This window comes from Paroedura picta, chromosome 7, assembly GCF_049243985.1.
Source record: "Paroedura picta isolate Pp20150507F chromosome 7, Ppicta_v3.0, whole genome shotgun sequence".
In the NCBI taxonomy this organism is placed as follows: domain Eukaryota; kingdom Metazoa; phylum Chordata; class Lepidosauria; order Squamata; family Gekkonidae; genus Paroedura; species Paroedura picta.
In genome coordinates this window covers 46,029,729-46,048,752 of record NC_135375.1, presented here as the reverse complement: position 1 = coordinate 46,048,752, position 19,024 = coordinate 46,029,729, and the positions used below count along the sequence as shown (strand labels likewise).

Here is a 19,024-nt window from a genome sequence, read left to right as displayed (position 1 = left end):
TACATTTTGCAATCAATGAGAACATTTTACCCTTAATTGCTATTTAATACCATTTGCTTCTGCCATTTGAAACCTGTCATTTCTAGTGAGCAGAACCGACTGAAGTTGGAAAAGAGACAGCCAATTTATTTCCAATGAAGGCGCTGGCATGCCAGGTTGGCATTTGGCCCTTTTCTTGTGAAAACATTTTAAAATGATGTCAGTGTCTCCATTGCTCCATTGTCTATGCATCTACGGGTCATTATTTTGTAGAGTGGCTGATCCTGGGTACATTCATCATGCATTATTAGGAGCTCATATTTTAAAAACACAGACTGTGTTACAAATGGTTGGCTCTTCACTTTAGCAGAGCACAAGGGAAAAGATTCATTTCTCACATTGGCTTCAAAATTTCCTCCCTATCTTTGAATTTCAGCCATTTTTCTTCCACTGTTAGGTGAAAATTCCAGTCCCCTGGCAATACTGAAAATTCGGATGGAATATTCCCACATATACCCAGTAAACCTTAAAAGCCATGCATGCCAGAATGCAGAAAAGGGCACCTCCCTCATGCTTTGTCAAAGTGCAAAACAAACTTTACCACTGGGATAGTATATATTTATAAAATATAAAACAGAGTGAATAATGAACCTTTTCAAGGATACTAATGTTTCCTTTTCCTTTCAGATACTGTTGGTGTTGCCAATTCCAGGTCAGAAAATTCCTGCAGATCTGGGTGTAGAGCCTAGGGAATTGATACGTCCCAGGTATGCCCTTCATTGTGCAAAGAGGAAAGTGATTGGAATCCTTCATGTTATTTCTGGTTCACTATAAGCAAAGGAGGTCAGAGCAAGAAAAGCCTACCCAGGCAGCTTGGTAAAGGTATCCCCTGTGCAAGCACCGGGTCATGCCTGACCCTTGGGGTGACGCCCTCTAGCGTTTTCATGGCAGACTCAATACGGGGTGGTTTGCCAGTGCCTTCCCCAGTCATTACCGTTTACCCCCCAGCAAGCTGGGTACTCATTTTACCGACCTCGGAAGGATGGAAGGCTGAGTCAACCTTGAGCCGGCTGCTCAAGGATCGAACTCCCAGCCACATGGGCAAAGCTTTCAGACAACTGCCTTACCACTCTGTGCCACAAGAGGCTCTTAGGCAGCTTTACATGTCAGGCAGCTTTACATGTCAGAAATAAGGCAAAAGCTGATTTTATGTGAAGCCTGCCTCACTGAAGAGGTTTCCTGGCTGTCACAAGAGTAATGCAATTAATCTGCACACAAGACTGGGCAGTATGTTCCTCTTCTACTCTGGCACAACTGAGACAAAGGAATAGGACAATACCTGGCCAGTGGATAATCATCAACAACAACAACCCTATATTGTCTTGTCTCAATGTCTCTGTCTGGTGAAGTAATCCTTTTGGCAGCTTCTTCCTGTGCTTTAATTACTGCCATTAACAGAGGGTCTGCCACACATGGATTCCTCATCCAGCCAAAAAGATGTAGCCAATGGCCAGAACTTGCCTGGAACATTTCATCAGCTCAGAAGGTTTTCTAATACCCTATTTGAGATTCTTAATCAGAATCCAGTTCACCCCTTAATGAATCTTCAGTGTCTTTAGCGTTGCCCAATTGATTACATTGCTAGGTGATCAGGGACCACCTTCAGCCTAAGCTACCTCCCAGTGGAGTCAGGGGTCCCTCTGCATCCAGACTCCACTCCTCCACTGCTGATCAGCTGGCTGATGAGGGGAACTTATACAGAAAAAGAACCAGGCACAGTCAATATTGCAGTGATATGTCTATATAATTTCTGGGGTGACCTGGAAATGACCTCATCATGTTGGTGATGTTGGGCAAAAACTCTATGGTAGAAGCAAAGGAGGGGTGAGGAGATAGCTCCTAGGTTAAGACAAATAAAAAGGCATCCCATTCAAGGAGAGATATAGTGCCTCCCAGTGTGTGTGATGATGTCACTTCTGGGTCACATTGGAAGTGATATAATCACATTGCTACAACATCAGCTGGGCCTAGCTCTTTTTCTGCAAAAAAATCCCCTTATCAGCCAGCTGATCAGCAGTGGAGCTCCCTCCTCTTTCCACTAAGTCCCCCACCTCCACCAGTTGTCAGGAGAAACCTAGCAAACCTAGTTTGGGTCCTCATTGGAGGACCCAAACTCATTGGAGAGAAAAGCAGGCTAGAAATGAAATTAATAATATGAAGGTGTTGTTTGGGGCTTTGTGGATGCTAATTGTATAATATTAATGGGGAAATATGTCGAATTTGGCCATGTATCACACAACAAGATTTGTGTTTTCTTTCTGAATAGGATAGGAAGTATCATACAGATCATCAACTCAGGAGTTACTGGTGAGTGTTGCTTTCTTTCTTACAGTGTGTGAGGGTATATAGGTTGCAGAAGTATGAGGGCTGTTTGATTATTGTTGTTTTTGTCTGTTCCTTGCTTGGGTGGTGGGGGACTGCAGATAATTGCACTAGCTGATTTGCATTATTTGGCATTTAGCCTGGGGCTCCACCCCCTGCTTTGGTGGGTCTTTGTGCTATAAAAGGCTCTTGCTTGTCAGAGGTGCATACCAAAGTTCAAAAGCTAAAGGACTCTTGGCTTGTGGATCAAGCTGTAAGTGTTCCAGAGTTTGCAGAAGGGGTCTACTTCCACTCACAATGGATTGAAGCGGCGTAGCTGTTACTCGAATCTAAAATCCTGGGGTACTCGAATGAAGGATTCCAATTTCTCTACACTAATGTACAGAGTATGGGAAACAAGCAGGAAGAACTAGAACTCCTAATAAAGGAAGGGGACTATAATCTAATAGGCATTACAAAAACCTGATGGGATAATTCTCACAACTGGAATAATAGGATTGAGGGGTACAACTCATTTAAAAGGGACAGACAAAGAATGGGGGAGGAGTAGCTCTATATATTTAGTATATACTTGTGAAGAAATATATGTATCTGAGCATGAGAGTTCTGCTGAGAATCTTTGGGTAAAAGTAAAGGAGTAGGAAATAATAGTGGTATTATGGTGGGGGTCTGCTATAAACTGCCAGGCCAGGAAGAGGACTTGGATGAAGTGCTCCTAGACCAGAGAAGCAGGACCCAATGGTCATGGGAGATTTCAGTTATCCAGATATCTATTGGAAGACCAGCTCTGCTAAAAATGAAAAGTCCAATAAATTCTTGACTTGTCTTGCTGACAACTTCATATCCCAGAAAATCGAAGGGGCAATCAGACGGTCTGCTATTTTAGACTTGATTCTTACCAATAGGAAAGAACTTCTTGATGAGGTAAAAGTTCTGGGTGCGCTTGGCTGTAGTGACCATATGATTCTGGATTTTATTATCTTGGGGAAGAGAAAAGCTGTACATAGTCACATATACAGGCTGGACTTCAGGAGAGCAAATTTTAACAAACTTAAAGTTATGTTGGGTAGAATCCCATGGTCAGAAAAACTTAAGAAGATGGAATTCTAAGAAAGTTGGAAGTTTCTCAAAAGTGAAATACTAAAGGCACAATCACAGACAATTCCCTTGAGAAGGAAAACTGGGAGGAACCTAAAGAAACCAGGATGGCTCCATAAACAGTTTTCATAAAAATTGAATAATGAAAAAGACTCATTTATGAAATGAAAGGAGGACATTATAACCAAGGAGGAATATAAACAAATAACTAATCCTTGTAGGAACTGTTAGAAAACCTGAAGCTCAGTATGAGCCTAGACTAGCAAATAATGCTAAAAACAACAAAAAAGTTATATTCAAAGTAAGAAAAAGAATAGGGATTTGGTAGGGCCATTGCAGGGATCAGGAAGTGACATTGTAATAGGTGATGAAGAGAGGGCTGAATTACTCAGTTCCTACTTCTCCTCAGTCTTCTCTTGCAAGGGGAATCATGCTAAACATGGCAAAAATATTTCATGTGATGAGGGATGTGAACTGTGGCCTAGGATCACTGTAGGGTTAGTCCATAAACACCTGGGGCTGTCCCGCATTCGTCCAAAATAGCACAATGGTTACAAATTGAAATCGCTACAGTTTTGCCGTTATGCACAACGTCATTGACAATCTGCAACACTCCTGAAACCGATCCGCAAAAAGCGCTTCATTGTAGCGCTTTCAGGAAAATCCCAAAAAGTGGATTCACCCTCCGGAAAGCGCTACACTCCTGCAACCAATCTGCAACACTAGCGGGGAAGTTCTCTGCGTTACCATTGTTGCGGTTTCTGCAAAGTCCCTCCCCCTGGCTCTCTCCTCTGACCTTCCGCTGAAGCGATCGCCATTTTTTTTCTCCGAGCGAGCAGAGATCAACGCACCGGCAAGCCTTCGTTTACCCAGTGAGGCTTCCCCGGCTGCAGTCCCTCTGTTTAAAGTCACCAAGCACAAGCATCGCAGAGGCCCGTTTGCTGGTTTATTTTCACTTTATTTTTCACACTGTTTTCGGCCGAAAATCGCGCCTGTGAGGGGGGGGGATTTTTTTTTCACTTGGGGGGAGCTTGGCAATGATGAAACAGCAGCTCAAACATCACCTGCTAGCTGGATGGGTCTCTCCGTTGCAACGAATCAACGCATATTCGTTGCAATGGGTGTGTGTGTGTGTTTTTTTTTTTTTAAAACCTTCCTTAAAGGGAAAGGGGCTGTTTGGGAGCAAGCGCTCAGCAATAGCGCTTCCTTTCTAGCGATTTTTGCCAAGACCGGAACCCTGTGGGAAACGATAGAAACGCAACTGGATTCCACTACAAAGGCAGGTATGCATAACGACAAATTCCACTATTTAAAATGGCGATTTTTCATTCAGCAAACAATTTGCTACATGGATCCCGGTGCGGAATGGCTCCTGGTTTCTTTAAATGAAACCAAATCTTCTGGGCCAGATGAACTGCATCCAAGGGTACTAAAACCACCCTGAGCCTCAGAGGAGGGTGGTATATAAATATAACAAACAAACAAAAGAACTCACAGATGTAATTTTTGAGCTTCTGCCTATTATTTTTGACAATAGTTGGAGAACAGATGAAGTGCCAGAAGCCTGGAGTTGGCCAAATGCTGTCCCCATCTTCAAGGAGGGGGAAAAGGAGGAGCCGGGTAACTACTGACCCATCAACCTGATGTCTATAGCTGGCAAGATTTTAGAACAAATCATCAGTCAGTCAGTATTTGAGCAGCTGGTACGTATGGCTATAAATACTAAGAGTCAACATGGCTTTCTAAAAAACAAATCATGTCAGACTGACTTTATCTCTCTCTTTTTTTTGAGAAAGTCACTAATTTGCTAGATCATGGAAATGCTGTGGACATTGTTTACTTTGATTTCAATAAGGCTTTTGATAAGATTCCATATGATATTCTTATTGACAAGTTGGTAAAATGCGGCATGGGTCTTATTAATGTTAGGTGGATTGAGAACTGGTTGACAGATCTCTCCGAATGGGTGTTTGTAAATGGTTCATCATCTTCTTGGAGAGGAGTGGTGAGTGGAGTGCCTCAGGGATCTGTCCTGGGCTCTGTGTTGTTCAACATATTCATAAATTATTTGGATGAAGGAATAGAGGGGGTGCTTATTAAATTTGCAGATGATACTGAACTGGGAGGGATAGCAAACACAGCAGAAGACAGAATCAGGATATAAGATAATCTTGACAGACTGGAAAACTGTGCTAAAATGAATAAAATTAATTTTAATGGTGAAAAATATAAAGTCCTGCATTTAGATAAAAAGGTAAAGGTAAAGGTATTCCCTGTGCAAGCACCGGGTCATGTCTGACCCTTGGGGTGACGCCCTCTAGCGTTTTCATGGCAGACTCAATACGGGGTGGTTTGCCAGTGCCTTCCCCAGTCATTACTGTTTACCCCCCAGCATGGGTACTCATTTTACCGACCGCGGAAGGATGGAAGGCTGAGTCAACCTTGAGCCGGCTGCTGGGATTGAACTCCCAGCCACATGGGCAGAGCTTTTAGACAGCATGTCTGCTGCCTTACCACTCTGTGCCACAAGAGGCTCTTTTTCCTCTTTAGGTAGGAAAAATTAAATGCATAACTATAGGATGGGTGTCTTGACAGTAGTATGTGTGAAAAGGATCTGGGGGTCTTAGTAGGCCATACCCTGAACATGAGTCAGCAGTGTGACTCGGTAGCTAAAAAGGCAAATGGGATTTGGGGCTGTCGTAAAAGAAGTATAGCATCCAGATCACATGCGGTGATGTTACTCTGGTTAGACCTCACTTGAAGTACTGTGTTCAGTTTTGAGCACCATAACTGAAGAAATATGTAGAGTAACTGGAACATGTCTAGAGGAGGGCTACAAAGAGGGATTTAGAAACCAAGTCATATGAGGAAAGGTTGAAGAAGCTTGGTCTGTTTAGCCTGGAGAGAAAGTGACTAAGAGGTGATATGATAACTATCTTCAAATACTTGAGGGGCTGTCATATAGAAGATGGAGCAGAGTTGCTTTCTGTTGCCCCAGAGGGTTGGACCAGAACCAATTGGTTGAAATTAATTCAAAATAATTTTGGGCTAAACATCCGGAAGAAGTTCCTGACAGGTAGGGCGATTCCTCAGTGGAACAGGCTTCCTTAGGAGGTGGTAAAATCTCCTTTGGAAGTTTTTAAGCAGAGGCTAGATAGTCATCTGACAGAAATTCTGATTACATGAACATAGATGGATTGTGAGTGGGTAGGCAGGAAGGGATGTGCCAATGTTTGTCTCTTGTGGTCCTTCCTTACATACCCGGGTAATTGCTAATTGCCACTGTAGGATGGTAGGTGAATTTCCTCCAGGCCATGCTAGATTCTGGAGATTTTTGGTAGAGGGATCACTTGGGCATGAAATTGGGGTCATCATTGGTGGGCAGGTAATTGTGGGATCCTGCATTGAGCAGGGGGTTATCCTAGATGACCCTGGAGGTCCTTTCCAACTTTATGATATTATTCTATGATCACAAAATCAAAGAGTTTTATTCTGTCATAACATGCCTGACTTCTATCCCAAATATATACATTGCATGCATTTTTTTGTTAATTGTAAGTATACTAATAGTGCAACTTTAAAGACATCCTTCTAAATCCATTGCCTGTGGGCACAGTCAACTTCAGTGTTCTCCCAGGCAAGTTCCATTACAAGATACTTACTAGCTCCCTGCCTTTGAGCTGTTTGCATTCCTTTTGGTGGATCTTGTGCAAGGAAAAAAAAATCCAGGTGCACTATGAATCATCATACAAATGTTCAAAGCATTATGAATCTAATCAGTGCAAAACAGAATTCTCTGTTACTAGGCTATGTTTCTTGGTCCTTGGGAAAGGAATATATTACTTCGCACTGATTAATTTCTCTCTCTACACTTGAAATGGACTATGCATTACCCAGCAGATCTGGTACAATAAACCTATAATGGAAATAAGTCTATTAGGTCATACAATTTTGGCCAATTGCGAAGTTTTATCAAAAATTTTCTGAGCGAGGCTTGCCAATGCATGACGTTACATTTTTAGTGCACTGTCCAGATTAATTTTAAATTACCAGAGCAATAAAGCTCCTATCACTTCCCTTGAGACATTACTCCGCAACCTCATACATCTCCCTGACAGTCAGGGTATTTTTTTTAGTAAGCCAACCTGCATTTTCTTTAAAGCTTCTGATCATTTGTACATTTAGGAGCTTTATTCCATCCTTTTCATATGTTTGCTTTTCAGATTTTTAACCCCACAAAAAATCTCTTCTTTTGCATTTAAAGAAATCAAGCCATATTATCAATATTTGATTTCCAATTAGAACATTTGACTTGGCTCTTATCTTATTTTCCTTGGTGATTTAGTATATTTATAATTAAGAAAATTGAGTATACTGATCAGTTTTCTTAACTTAGAAGTGAATGTGAGATTGAAGGCTTTGACAAATACATGACTGATGTTCTTTTGTAATACTCACTGTAACGTCTATGCAAAAACCATGGGCAAGATTTATACCAATGTGGGAACAATCAACTGTACTGGGAGGGCAGTATCTTCTCTGTGTGAATGGTCTTCCATTCCTCCTAATGGTTGCACATACCACCATGGCTGGATATTTCCAATACCTCTATTCAGACCTTCCATTTACATAGATCAAAGTTGCCTGAGTTGGATTTTTGGTAATTTTGTGCTACGCCTTGGGGGGTGGTGCATTGAGGAGTATAATAGCAGGGCTTTACTGATCCTGATGAATGCAGATGGTTAATGCCCTCCCCCCAGTTTTACAGTTTTACAGATACAGGAGAGGGGATATAGAGGAAGGGAAGGCAATTACAAGCAACTTTCAGACTCTTTTAGGTAGTAGAAAGTAGAGTATAAAAACCAACACTGTCTAAATGCATAGGTCCCCTGTAACTGCATAAAATGAGATGGTTTTTATAACAACAAAGCTGGATAATGATTGTTCATTTTAGATAACAAACTAAGTGGCAAGAATAGAAGATGATTTGGGTAAGATATCTAGTGAATGGAGGTCATGTAGCCCTCACAAAGAAGGTCTCCCGGGGAAATCTTCTCCCTCCTTCTTAGATTCCCCTCCCCATTGTCGATCCTGTTGAATTCAGATTTGAACCTGGATCTTCCTTCTTCTTTTTCCCCAAATTGAAACAGACTGCATTCTACACTTGTGTGGCTGTTCTTTCTTTCCTACTTGAGTGGGGAAGCTAAGAGGGGGGAAGGGAGCTGTGGTCATGAAGCTCCAGCTGGCATTAAAGGAGCACAAGGCTGGAGAGGGGTTTATTTCCTGACTTTACAGCCAAAGCAAGTGGGGGGAGGAGGGGGGGAGAATGGTGCTTGTTTATTTTTCTTTTCCTGAGTGAGCAAGGGGGGAGAACAAGGGGGGAAGACAATCTGAAAGGCAAATCTTGGCACATAGAAGTGTGGGCTTGGAGCACAGTCACTTTAGAAAGTAGGGCAAAAATAATTATTGCGAGGGAATCGCAACCAGGAACCAGGCAGTCTTTGAACTGACACCCTGACCAATCAGCAACAGACAGCTTCACTACATCAGCATTGGAGGTAGGTGCTGGGGAGGGAGTTAATCTGGCAAAAACACAGCATATCTTCACTTAATATTGGGGCTTTGGAATCAATTTTCTCCTGGATATCATGAGAGAAAGGTAGTGTCACCATGGATCAATCATAGACATTGCAGAGGGAAAATTTAAAGCACTAAATATCAAAATGAAAATTGAATAATGTGAGGATTACTTTTTAAAATTTGGGGTCACTGGGAATAAAAAACCCAGTGCAGATTCAGCCCTGATTTCCTCATGCATTTTGTGCCTTCAGTTTTCATTGTGGGTTTATGCGTGCTTATTGCCACTCCCTTTCCCCCAGGTCTTTTGATATGTTTTCTGGAAGTCAGCTTTTTCCTAGTGAGTAACGTTTCTATTGATTTTCTTTGTTCTGCCTTCTCCAATCCACTTTCAGTCCACTTTTAAATGACTGGATTATTATTATTCAACCACTTTTTCTCCCCTGCCAGGACACTGATTTTATTTTTTTTTAAAGAATAGCCCTAAAATATTGATACAATGCTGTTGTATTGTAATGGTAGTTTAAGCAGGTTCTCTGAATTCCCAGCTATCATTTTTTTCAAAAAGCAAGTCTCTAGTTCTTCCATTTTTCCTTCTATCTCTGCAAAAGATAGAGCTAGAGACTTACTTTAAAAAAAGAAAGCTGGGAATTCAGAGAACTTTCTTATACAAGCATTACAACACAACAGCATTGTATCAATATTTTAGGGCTGTTTTTTTTTAAAGGGAGGTGTTGTGATGCCATCTACAATGACACCAATGACAACAGCACCTTCTTTTGAAAATCATCATTATTTAAACCATTTGCAGAATAAAATAAACAGACTTCACAACTGCAAAAATTTACAGGGAGGGCAGATGTGTAGAAGAACTCTGCCCAAACCAATTCAAAGAAAATCAGAAGTAACACAGAGATTCCTATACTACTACAAGGAAATGGAAAACCACTTAACAGGTAGGATTGTCAATATTTTATGAACATAAAACATATCAATTTAGTCCAGCATTCTGTTCATAACAGTAGCAAGTCAGTAGTGTTGCCCATTTTGCCATAGTGGCATGTCTTCTACCAGCTGTTATTTAGAATCAGATTCTATTAAGCCCTTGTGTCTACCAGCTTTTTTTCTATGATTTTTTCAAATTCCAATTTAAAGGGCCAGTTCAGACCTATGTTCAGTGAACAAAGCCTTCCTGACTACCTGGCTCCACTTGGTGTTGATTTCCCACCTCCCTGGCATATCACCAGCAAAGATGGCAGTCATCCATGCAATGGAGTAAAGTCTGACTTGGCCAAATCTAGTTTGTGTATCCTTGCACATCCTTGACACCCTAGATTAAATTCAGAATTTGAACCATCTGGTGGATTTAGCTGCATTCTAACATATCATTATGTCATATAGATGTCCTCTGGCATTGAATACATTGTCAGTGTATCATGCAGACATGGAGGTAGCACAATCCCATTGTTCCTCCACTGCTCATCATGCATACAGCCTATAGGGTCAGTCAGTTGCCAAAGTTAGCGAATTACATATCCCTGTGCTCTGTATGAAATTCTTTCATCCATCTGAGTCAGCTCTTTATCTTTTTCACTGGGCTAGCCCTGGGAAGAATGCAAAAGTGGGGAGGGGGGAACCTCTGTGGGGAGGGGGGAGGGGGGGAAATTCCTCAGGGAGAAAATGGTGAAGAAGAGAAATGCTAAACCCAAAAGCCCCAAATGTTTTATCCTTACCTCACAAGAAAGGTCTCACTGACTGCCCTTTTGCATTGTGACATGGTGGGAGTACGCATTTGAGAACAGGCAGAAATCAAGCAGGCTCTGAAAACACAGCTTAATATTACAGGAATCCACAAATCTGAGCGACAAAGTTCTACCCAACCACTGGAGCTAGGAGCAAAAGTAGAGGAGCCCACTAGGTTACAATCCCCCCCCCCCCCGGCTTTGAATCATGGTCCCCTAACATCCATAACAGGCAAGCTGTTTAATATTTTAAAGGAAGAGAATAGCTGTAGTTAACAAACTGTTAACATGTTGCCGATAGATAATTACCATGAGGGCCTTCTAGTATGCAAGTCCTTAGTTCCTAGAAGTGCCTTTAGGGAACCTTGTTTGAATTCAGCCTGGATTTACAGGCAAGCTGACAGCCAGGGATTTCACTTCTCCAATGAAAGTCAATAGGAGACTGCAACAGGATCATAGTCAAACTCAATATCAAGCAGCCACAATTCATTTAGGGGTATTTAATGGTTTAGTTTGCATTTAATTTTAATACTCTATTTGAATAATGTATAATGGTCTGAGAGAGGAATAACAATCAGTCTATTGATCTTCACCATCTAGACGGAAGGAAAACGTATTCGGGCAGCCATCTGATTACCAAGATTGCAATTAGGAGTGGGCTTTGGTTTGTTTCTATTGGGACTTCAAATGTGGAGAATTATATTGCTTTTATGTGAAGCAAATCAAGAGACAGTATTTATTTTGTGGAGCAAGGGAGAATGCCTTGCTAAAAAGATTAGATCTTCAAAATGATTCTATTGTTCTTTCTGGACCATGGACAAGGTACAAATAAAAATAGTGTTACCCATATCTCTCCATTTTGATTTATTAATCAAGGACATTCCTGTACTTTTTATGTACATATTTATACAACATTAAATCCCATAGATTTGACAGTTGTTTTTCTAGTCCTTGTACTAAGGATTAGAACCAAAGTTGAATGTGACACTGTCTGAGCTCTGCTCAACACAGAATATCGACAAAATGTAGTATTGTTGTACAGACAGATGTCACTCTCTCTTTTCTTGCACATAGAAATGGGTTTTGGCTATTTGCCCAGATTAATTTCGGGTATATTAATACGTATTTCTATAATGCTCAAAGATGATGCAAACATCATCTACTTGGGACTTAAAGAAATATGAAGAGAGGTTAAAATAAAGAGCCAAGAATGCAAAAAGGAGAGCAAATGTAAACTACATGAAATAAAGGAAGGAGGTAGACTATGGTTTAGTTCAGGCACAATGCAAAGTCATGGTTTATTTTAAACATGGTTAGAAGAAGAAGGAGAAGAAGAGTTGGTTCTTATATGCAGCTTTTCTCTACCTGAAGGAGTCTCAAAGTGGCTTACATTCACCTTCCCTTTCCTCTCCCTACAACAGACAGCCTGTGAGGTGGGTGAGGCTGAGAGGCCTGATATTACCTCTCAGTCAGAACAGCTTTATCAGTGCTGTGGCTATCCCAAGGTCACCCTACACCGATATCAGTATATCTAATTCTCAACATGGCCCCATCTAGGGTTGTGTGTGGTGGCCTCCGAATTGGCCATTCCAGGCCAACACAGCCAGCGCTGTGCTATGGGGGCGGGGAGGGGGCGCAGGCGCTGTTGCACAACTTGGCCTACACACACATGCATGGAGCTTCACGCCTGCGTGTGTGCACTGACTGATGCACCGGTGCCAGCCTCTCCCTTCCCCCCTGCGGTGTGGTGGTGGCTGCAGAGGTCTGGAACAGCCTATTCGGATGCCGCTGTGCACAACCCTAGCCCCATCTGTGGATACTTAAATCTGGAGATTGGGGCCATGAAATCCCCCTCCTCCAAGATGTCCCTTCTACAGGCCCACCAGCAACCACCTAATCTGAATAACTTAACCAAGCCTGGCCGCTTCCTGCGGTCCAACAGCAGCCACCCCACAAAGTCAGCATGGTAAAGTTGTTAGAGTGTTAGAATAGAATCCGGGAGACCCAGGTTCAAATACTTGGACAAGTCACACACTTTCAACATAAGCTACCTCACAGGGTTGTTGTGAGGATAAAATGGATGAGAGGAGAATGATGTAAGCTCCTAAAAGAGCTCTGCGCTCCACCGCCACCAACCGGCTAATGGTCCCTGGCCCTAAAGAAGTCCGCCTGGTCTCGACCAGGGCCAGAGCATTCTCTGTCCTGGCCCCCACCTGGTGGAACGAGCTCCCAGAGGAGATCAGGGCCCTGACGGAGCTTAAACAGTTCTGCAGGGCCTGCAAAAAGGAGTTCCTCCGCCAGGCATTTGGTTGAGACCAGGCACAACCAACAGCGAATGAAGGGCCCCCACTCCCCGCTCCTCCCCCTCCCCCCTCTCCCCCCCTTCCTCCCAGAACTCCACCAGAGCGCTCTGGACCTGTTGTGGTATTGCACCGTTCCATCGTTATATTATTTTATTATATTGTTATACTGTCACATTATTCTGTTATATGGTTACAACCACTGTTATTAATTACTGTATGTTTTAACGAAGACTGTTTCATGTATCGTTGACTAGTTTTAATGTAAACCGCCCTGAGCCTTCGGGGAGAGCGGTATATAAATCTAAATAAATAAATAAATAAAATAAATAAATTGTGGAGAAAATTGGTTATATATGAAGTAAATAATACAGCTAAAGATAAGTGGGGGGAAGAGAAACATAAGCAGGGGAGGATAAAGGTATAGGGGCTGTTACGAGGAGTAGAATCATAGAACAATGGAGTTGGAAGGTACCTCTTGGGTCATCTAGTCCAACCCACTGCACTACACAGGACACTCACAACCCATCCAACACTCACAGCTCATCCACTGCTATTCAGCCTCTGTTTTAAAATTTCCAAAGATGGAGAACCCACCACCTCCCAAGAAAGCCTGTTCCACTGAGAAACCTCTCTGTCAGGAACTTCTTCTTGATGTTTAGACAGAATTTCTTTTGAATTAATTTCATTCCATTGGTTCTGATGCATCCCTCTGGGGTAAGAGAGAACAACTCTGCTTCATCCTCTACATGGCAGCCTTTTAAATACTTGAAGATAGTTGTTAGATCCCCTCTCAGTCATCTCCCCTCCAGGCTAAACAGACCATGCTCCCCCAACCTTTCCTGATAGGCCTTGGTCTCCAAACCACTCACTATCCCCTTTTCTGGACATGGTCAAGTTTTTCTTCATACCTTTTCAGTTGAGGTACCCCAAACTGAACACTTCAAGTGAGGCCAAACCAGAGCAGAGTGTAGTGGTACCATCACCTCTCATAATCTGGACATGAAACTCTGTTTGATACAGACAAAAATCCCATTTGCCTTTTTAGCTAGTGAGTCACACTGCTGACTCATGTGTGGTCTAATAAGACTCCTAGATCCTTTTCACACATGCTACAGCCAAGACAAGTCTCCCCCATCATATATTGGAGTATATGGTTTTTCCTACCTAGATGCAGAACTTTACTTTTGTCCCTGTTGAATTTTATTTTATTTAGTTTAGACCACTTCTCAAGCCTATCAAGATCATCCTGTATTCTGATTCTGTCTTCTGTTTTGTTTGCTACTTCTCCCAGTTTAGTATTGTCCAGAAATTTAATAAGTACCCCCTCTAATCCCTCAACCAAATCATTTTTAAATATGTTGAACAACATGGGCCCCAGGACAGATACCTGGGGCACTCCGCTTGTCACTCTTCTCCAAGACGATGCTAAACCATTAACAAGTACCCTTTGGGTATGATCTGTCAACCAGTTCTCAATCCACCTGACAGAATTAGGATCCATACCACATTTTACCAACTTGTCAACAAGAATATCATGTGGAACCTTATCAAAAGCTTTACTGATAATCAGATAAACTACGTCCACAGCATTCCCCTGATCCAGCGGCGCTGGCTGCTTCAGGCAGGAATGGCCACTTTGGCTGCCGAAACACCCAACCCTACTGCACATCCCTTCAAGGGAAACAGGACTGTTACCTGCCTCTGATCTTTGTGCATAGGTTTCTGGAACAGATTCTGTACACACAGATCAGGAGAATCCTTGATCACATGGACATGTGTACATTTGTGTTTGCATAGTCTATTAATCTATCACACACCAACAGGAGTTTGAGCCTTGACTGGTGGCAGGTTCCCAACCCCCTTGTACATCCAGTACATTGTCTGAAAATAATGATCATCATATGATGTCAAAAACAAAACAACTGTTACTATTCATAATGAGAGAGGCTGATACAAGCTAGTTGGCATTTTGCTGTCAATGAATGCAGTACCGCTATGACAATGTTCTACTCACACTTGTGATGACAGCTGTAATCCATGCTTAAACAAAGCCAACCATTGGAAATCAACCTTAGCCACTGTTTAAGTACAACTGAAGAATAGCTGTACTTTTTCAAAGGACTAGATTGATTTTTTGACTGTTGTTCAAATGCAGCACAGTTTGGCAGAAATGAGGAGGCTGCTTTGGAGTAGAAGCATGGATGACCACAACTATTGAATGTTTTATCTATGTAAACAAGAAAAAACATCTTCACACAATAGGATTGCCAACCTCCAGGTTTTGGCTGGAGATCTCCTGAGATTATGACTGGTTTCCAGGTGGCAAAGATCAGTTCAGTCGATCAGTGTGGCCACTTTGGAATGTGGACTTTCTGGCATTATAGCCTGTCCTTAGGTTCCACTCTCCAAATCTCTAGGAATTTCCAACCTGGAGCTGGCAACCTTACCTCACAAACAAAATAGTAGAAAATAAGGGAATGAGCTAGAAGTACGATTGTCAATCTCCAGGTGTGGCCTGGAGATCTCCTGGAAATACACCTGATCTCCAGGCAACAGAATCAGTTCTCCTGGAGAAAACAGCTGTTTGGGAGAATGGATGCTATAGCAGTGTATCACTGAGATCCAAAAACCTCCAGGTTATACCTCTAAATGTCTAGGTATTTCTCAACCCAGAGTGCGCAACCTATTAGAACTCATAGCATCTTCCCAACCAACAGAACCCATAGAATCTATTTTTCTGATATGCTAGTTTGCTTTCTTTCCTGGGCAGTTGCTGAAAATATTCTTCCTATCCCGAACATAATTATCTTAAAATATCAAGCTTGCTTTTAAATGTGGATCCCCTTTAGAATTGTGAAAAATATTTTTCTTTTTTCAAAATGCAACCTGTCTTTCTTCCTAAAAAAAAAATCATTCTTTCAAGATCCTATTTACACTTAATTATATGATGCCATCTTGTGGTGACTAACCAAAATTCAAACATCTGTGTTTGCAGGGCTGGAAGTTCTTCATTTCCACACAAGGAATCTACCCCTGGACAGCCTCTGGTTGATGGTGGGTATTAGAGCCCCCTCCACATGATGCCTGCATCCAAATGTATATTCAAATTGATCTTATGGATAATACCAGCAAATAAAGTTTTATCCGACATCACAGCATTCAGTTTTCGTTAAAAACAACAATAACGAAGTGCATGTATATATTCACAAGGAGTATTGTGAACTGCAAACAATGAACAAAGAAAGTAGGAGAACGAGAAATCACAGATAATCACAAAGCAATGGTGTAGCGGGTTTTCTCCATCAGCACATCTGTGCATTTTCACAGCAGTGAAATGTAACACGTCACCGCACAGTCTATCTGGATTTATAACTATAAAATTCTGTATGGAAGAACAAGTTTTGGGGGTCATTTCATCTGTGAACTAGCTGATTTAATTGGATTTTGGAATATCGGTTTCTGTTAGGCCTCAGCTTGGAAGATATAATTAATATTATCTGTTAAAGACAGATAATATATTTGAAAATACAAATCAGCAAGTGCTGTCTTGAAACACTAATGTTTTGAGAGCTAGATACAGTAGAAATGCAGGCTGCTTTAACAAATATGATAAGAAAAATCACAAGAAAAATAAATTAAAAAACACCATTTGACACACTCACTTTCTTGGCTTTTGGTATACGAAGGATATCATAAATTACTTGTCTAAATGTCTGCTAAACAGGATAACACTATGTAAAATAATGGAAATCTGGGCCTCTTTAGAATCATGGAATCAAAGAGTTGGAAGGGACCTCCAGAGTCATCTAGGCCAACCCCCTGCACACTACAGAAAACTCACAACTACTTACCCACTCACAGTAACCCCAATTCCATTCCCAGATGATGCCCCCCCCAAAAAAACAGAATCCCTGGGTAGCCAGGCCTGGAAGAATTTTGCCTCCTGCCCCTGAAGTGGCAGTCAGCATTTCCCTGGCCATGCAAGAAATGGCCACAAGAATCAAGCACTGACACAATCCTTTCTGCCCACTCACTCATCATCTGCCAGAGTTCACCCTGATTGGGCTGAATTCGTACTCAGACACTCTCCAGGAGCCAGACACGCTCCCCCTTGGGGAGTTTCACAAATATATTGAGAGTACCATGGATAAGGCTATTATATATATCTCCATACACACACATTCAGGAAACCCAGGGCCATCAAGAAACCTTACGGTTTCATGAAAGCTTGATATAAAGATTGAATAGCTATGGGGAATTGCACCCTGGGCAACCACACAAGGTAGGTCCCTTAGTGATGACAAATGGTTTCCAATAGCAACCCTTTGAGCCTGATCCATGAGGAATAATTTAAAACAGTTCAGTGCACATCTTTTGACAACATTTCTGCCTCCAAGTATTTCAACAAGATGGCATAACCTACTGTATCAAAGCCTCGGGATAAATCCAGTAAGAGCAACAAAGAGGCATATCCTTTGTCTACTCTCATATGAATGTCATCAGATGACGTTAACAGAGCTGACTGTGTCCCATAGCTTGGCCTGAAGTCAGACTGCAAAGGGATTAGAGTAGATGAGTTATCTGAGAAGACTTGGAGTAGGTAGATAAAGACTAGGTGATAACTTTTCCTTCTTTCTTTCTTTCTTTCTTTCTTTCTTTCTTTCTTTCTTTCTTTCTTTCTTTCTTTCTTTCTTTCTTTCTTTCTTTCTTTCTTTCTTTCTTTCTTTCTTTCTTTCTTTCTTTCTTTCTTTCTTTCTTTCTTTCTTTCTTTCTTTCTTTCTTTCTTTCTTTCTGTCATAGCAGACTTATGGTGACCCCATAGGGTTTACATGGTAAGAGACATTTAGAACTGGTTTGCTGTTGCCTGCCTCTCCACACTGACCCTCTGTCAGGCAAATCACCCCTGTTTTCTCCCAAGAATTTATGTGAACAGCAATGGGCTTGTTCTGCCTTGCAGCTGTCAGTAACTGGGTGTATCTTAAAGGCCAGAGTCAAGAATCTAATAATTATATTGCCTTGAGGACCTGTGATCCATGGGATGGGAGAGGACAAGTAGGAATGATAGCATAATCTTCCAGAGGGCTCCACTAAAAATGTATCTTGGTAGTATTTGGATCATCACCTGACACCAGATGGCTCATGATTATAAATGGGCTAGAAATCAGAGAAGGGCCATGTTGTGATTCTGGTGGATTGAGGCCTGATCTTGCAATACAACAACCAGCTATGTAGAGAATGCTTAAGCTTTTCCCTTGGACTGAGATTCTAGTATTGTGCCATCTAATACCAATGTCAATGTATTAGATAGAAAAGTTAGCTTCTTTGTTTTCAGCTATAAGGCTTTAAGAGTTTGTGTTCCCTAGAAATCAATTTTAAGTATTTAAATAAACTTCATATACTTGCACCAAAGCCTGATTTACTGTGCACAGTGGCCCTGGGAATCCACTGGGTTCAGGCTTAGGCTCCTTGGCATGGTGGCAACTTAAGGGGATAAGGGCAATACAAGTTCTAGGTCTGCAGTGTGATTATTATTTTAGTGAACCAGGACTCATGGAATACAGCAGCAGAAGAGTTATCAGGAGCCTCTAGGAACCTTGCAGAAATGGAGATTATCGAGGGTTAAGATCCAGACATATAGGCAGGCACTAGGAACTGTGGAAAAGCCTGGAAGGAGCAAGTTCCAGCCTGGGAGCATTTGTGGCACAATGAGGAAGAAGAACAGCATTTAGGAGCCACAGTGAGAGAATATAAGGCAGAGCAGCTTATTGACACCTTGAGTAGGTTAGATGGGGAAGAGGTAGTGGAGTGACTGGATATATGGCCTCTTAGGACAGCTGAGACTCTTTAGCTTCCAGACTTTCCAGAAGGCTGTGTAGACTTAGCAGAGAGCAAGAGGTGCCAACCTAGGGCTTATCTGAGAAATTATGGCCACAAGACAAAGGA

The 19,024-nt window shown here is 41.9% G+C and overlaps 1 long non-coding RNA gene across 1 annotated transcript; it reads left to right on the top strand.

Annotated features, from left to right (window-relative positions):
• Positions 1-674: 674 nt before the first annotated feature.
• LOC143841778 (uncharacterized) lies at positions 675-16,200 on the top strand. Its single transcript, XR_013232820.1, has 4 exons — positions 675-746; positions 2,306-2,346; positions 4,997-5,162; positions 16,077-16,200. It is a non-coding gene; the product is annotated as an uncharacterized LOC143841778 (long non-coding RNA).
• Positions 16,201-19,024: the final 2,824 nt, after the last annotated feature.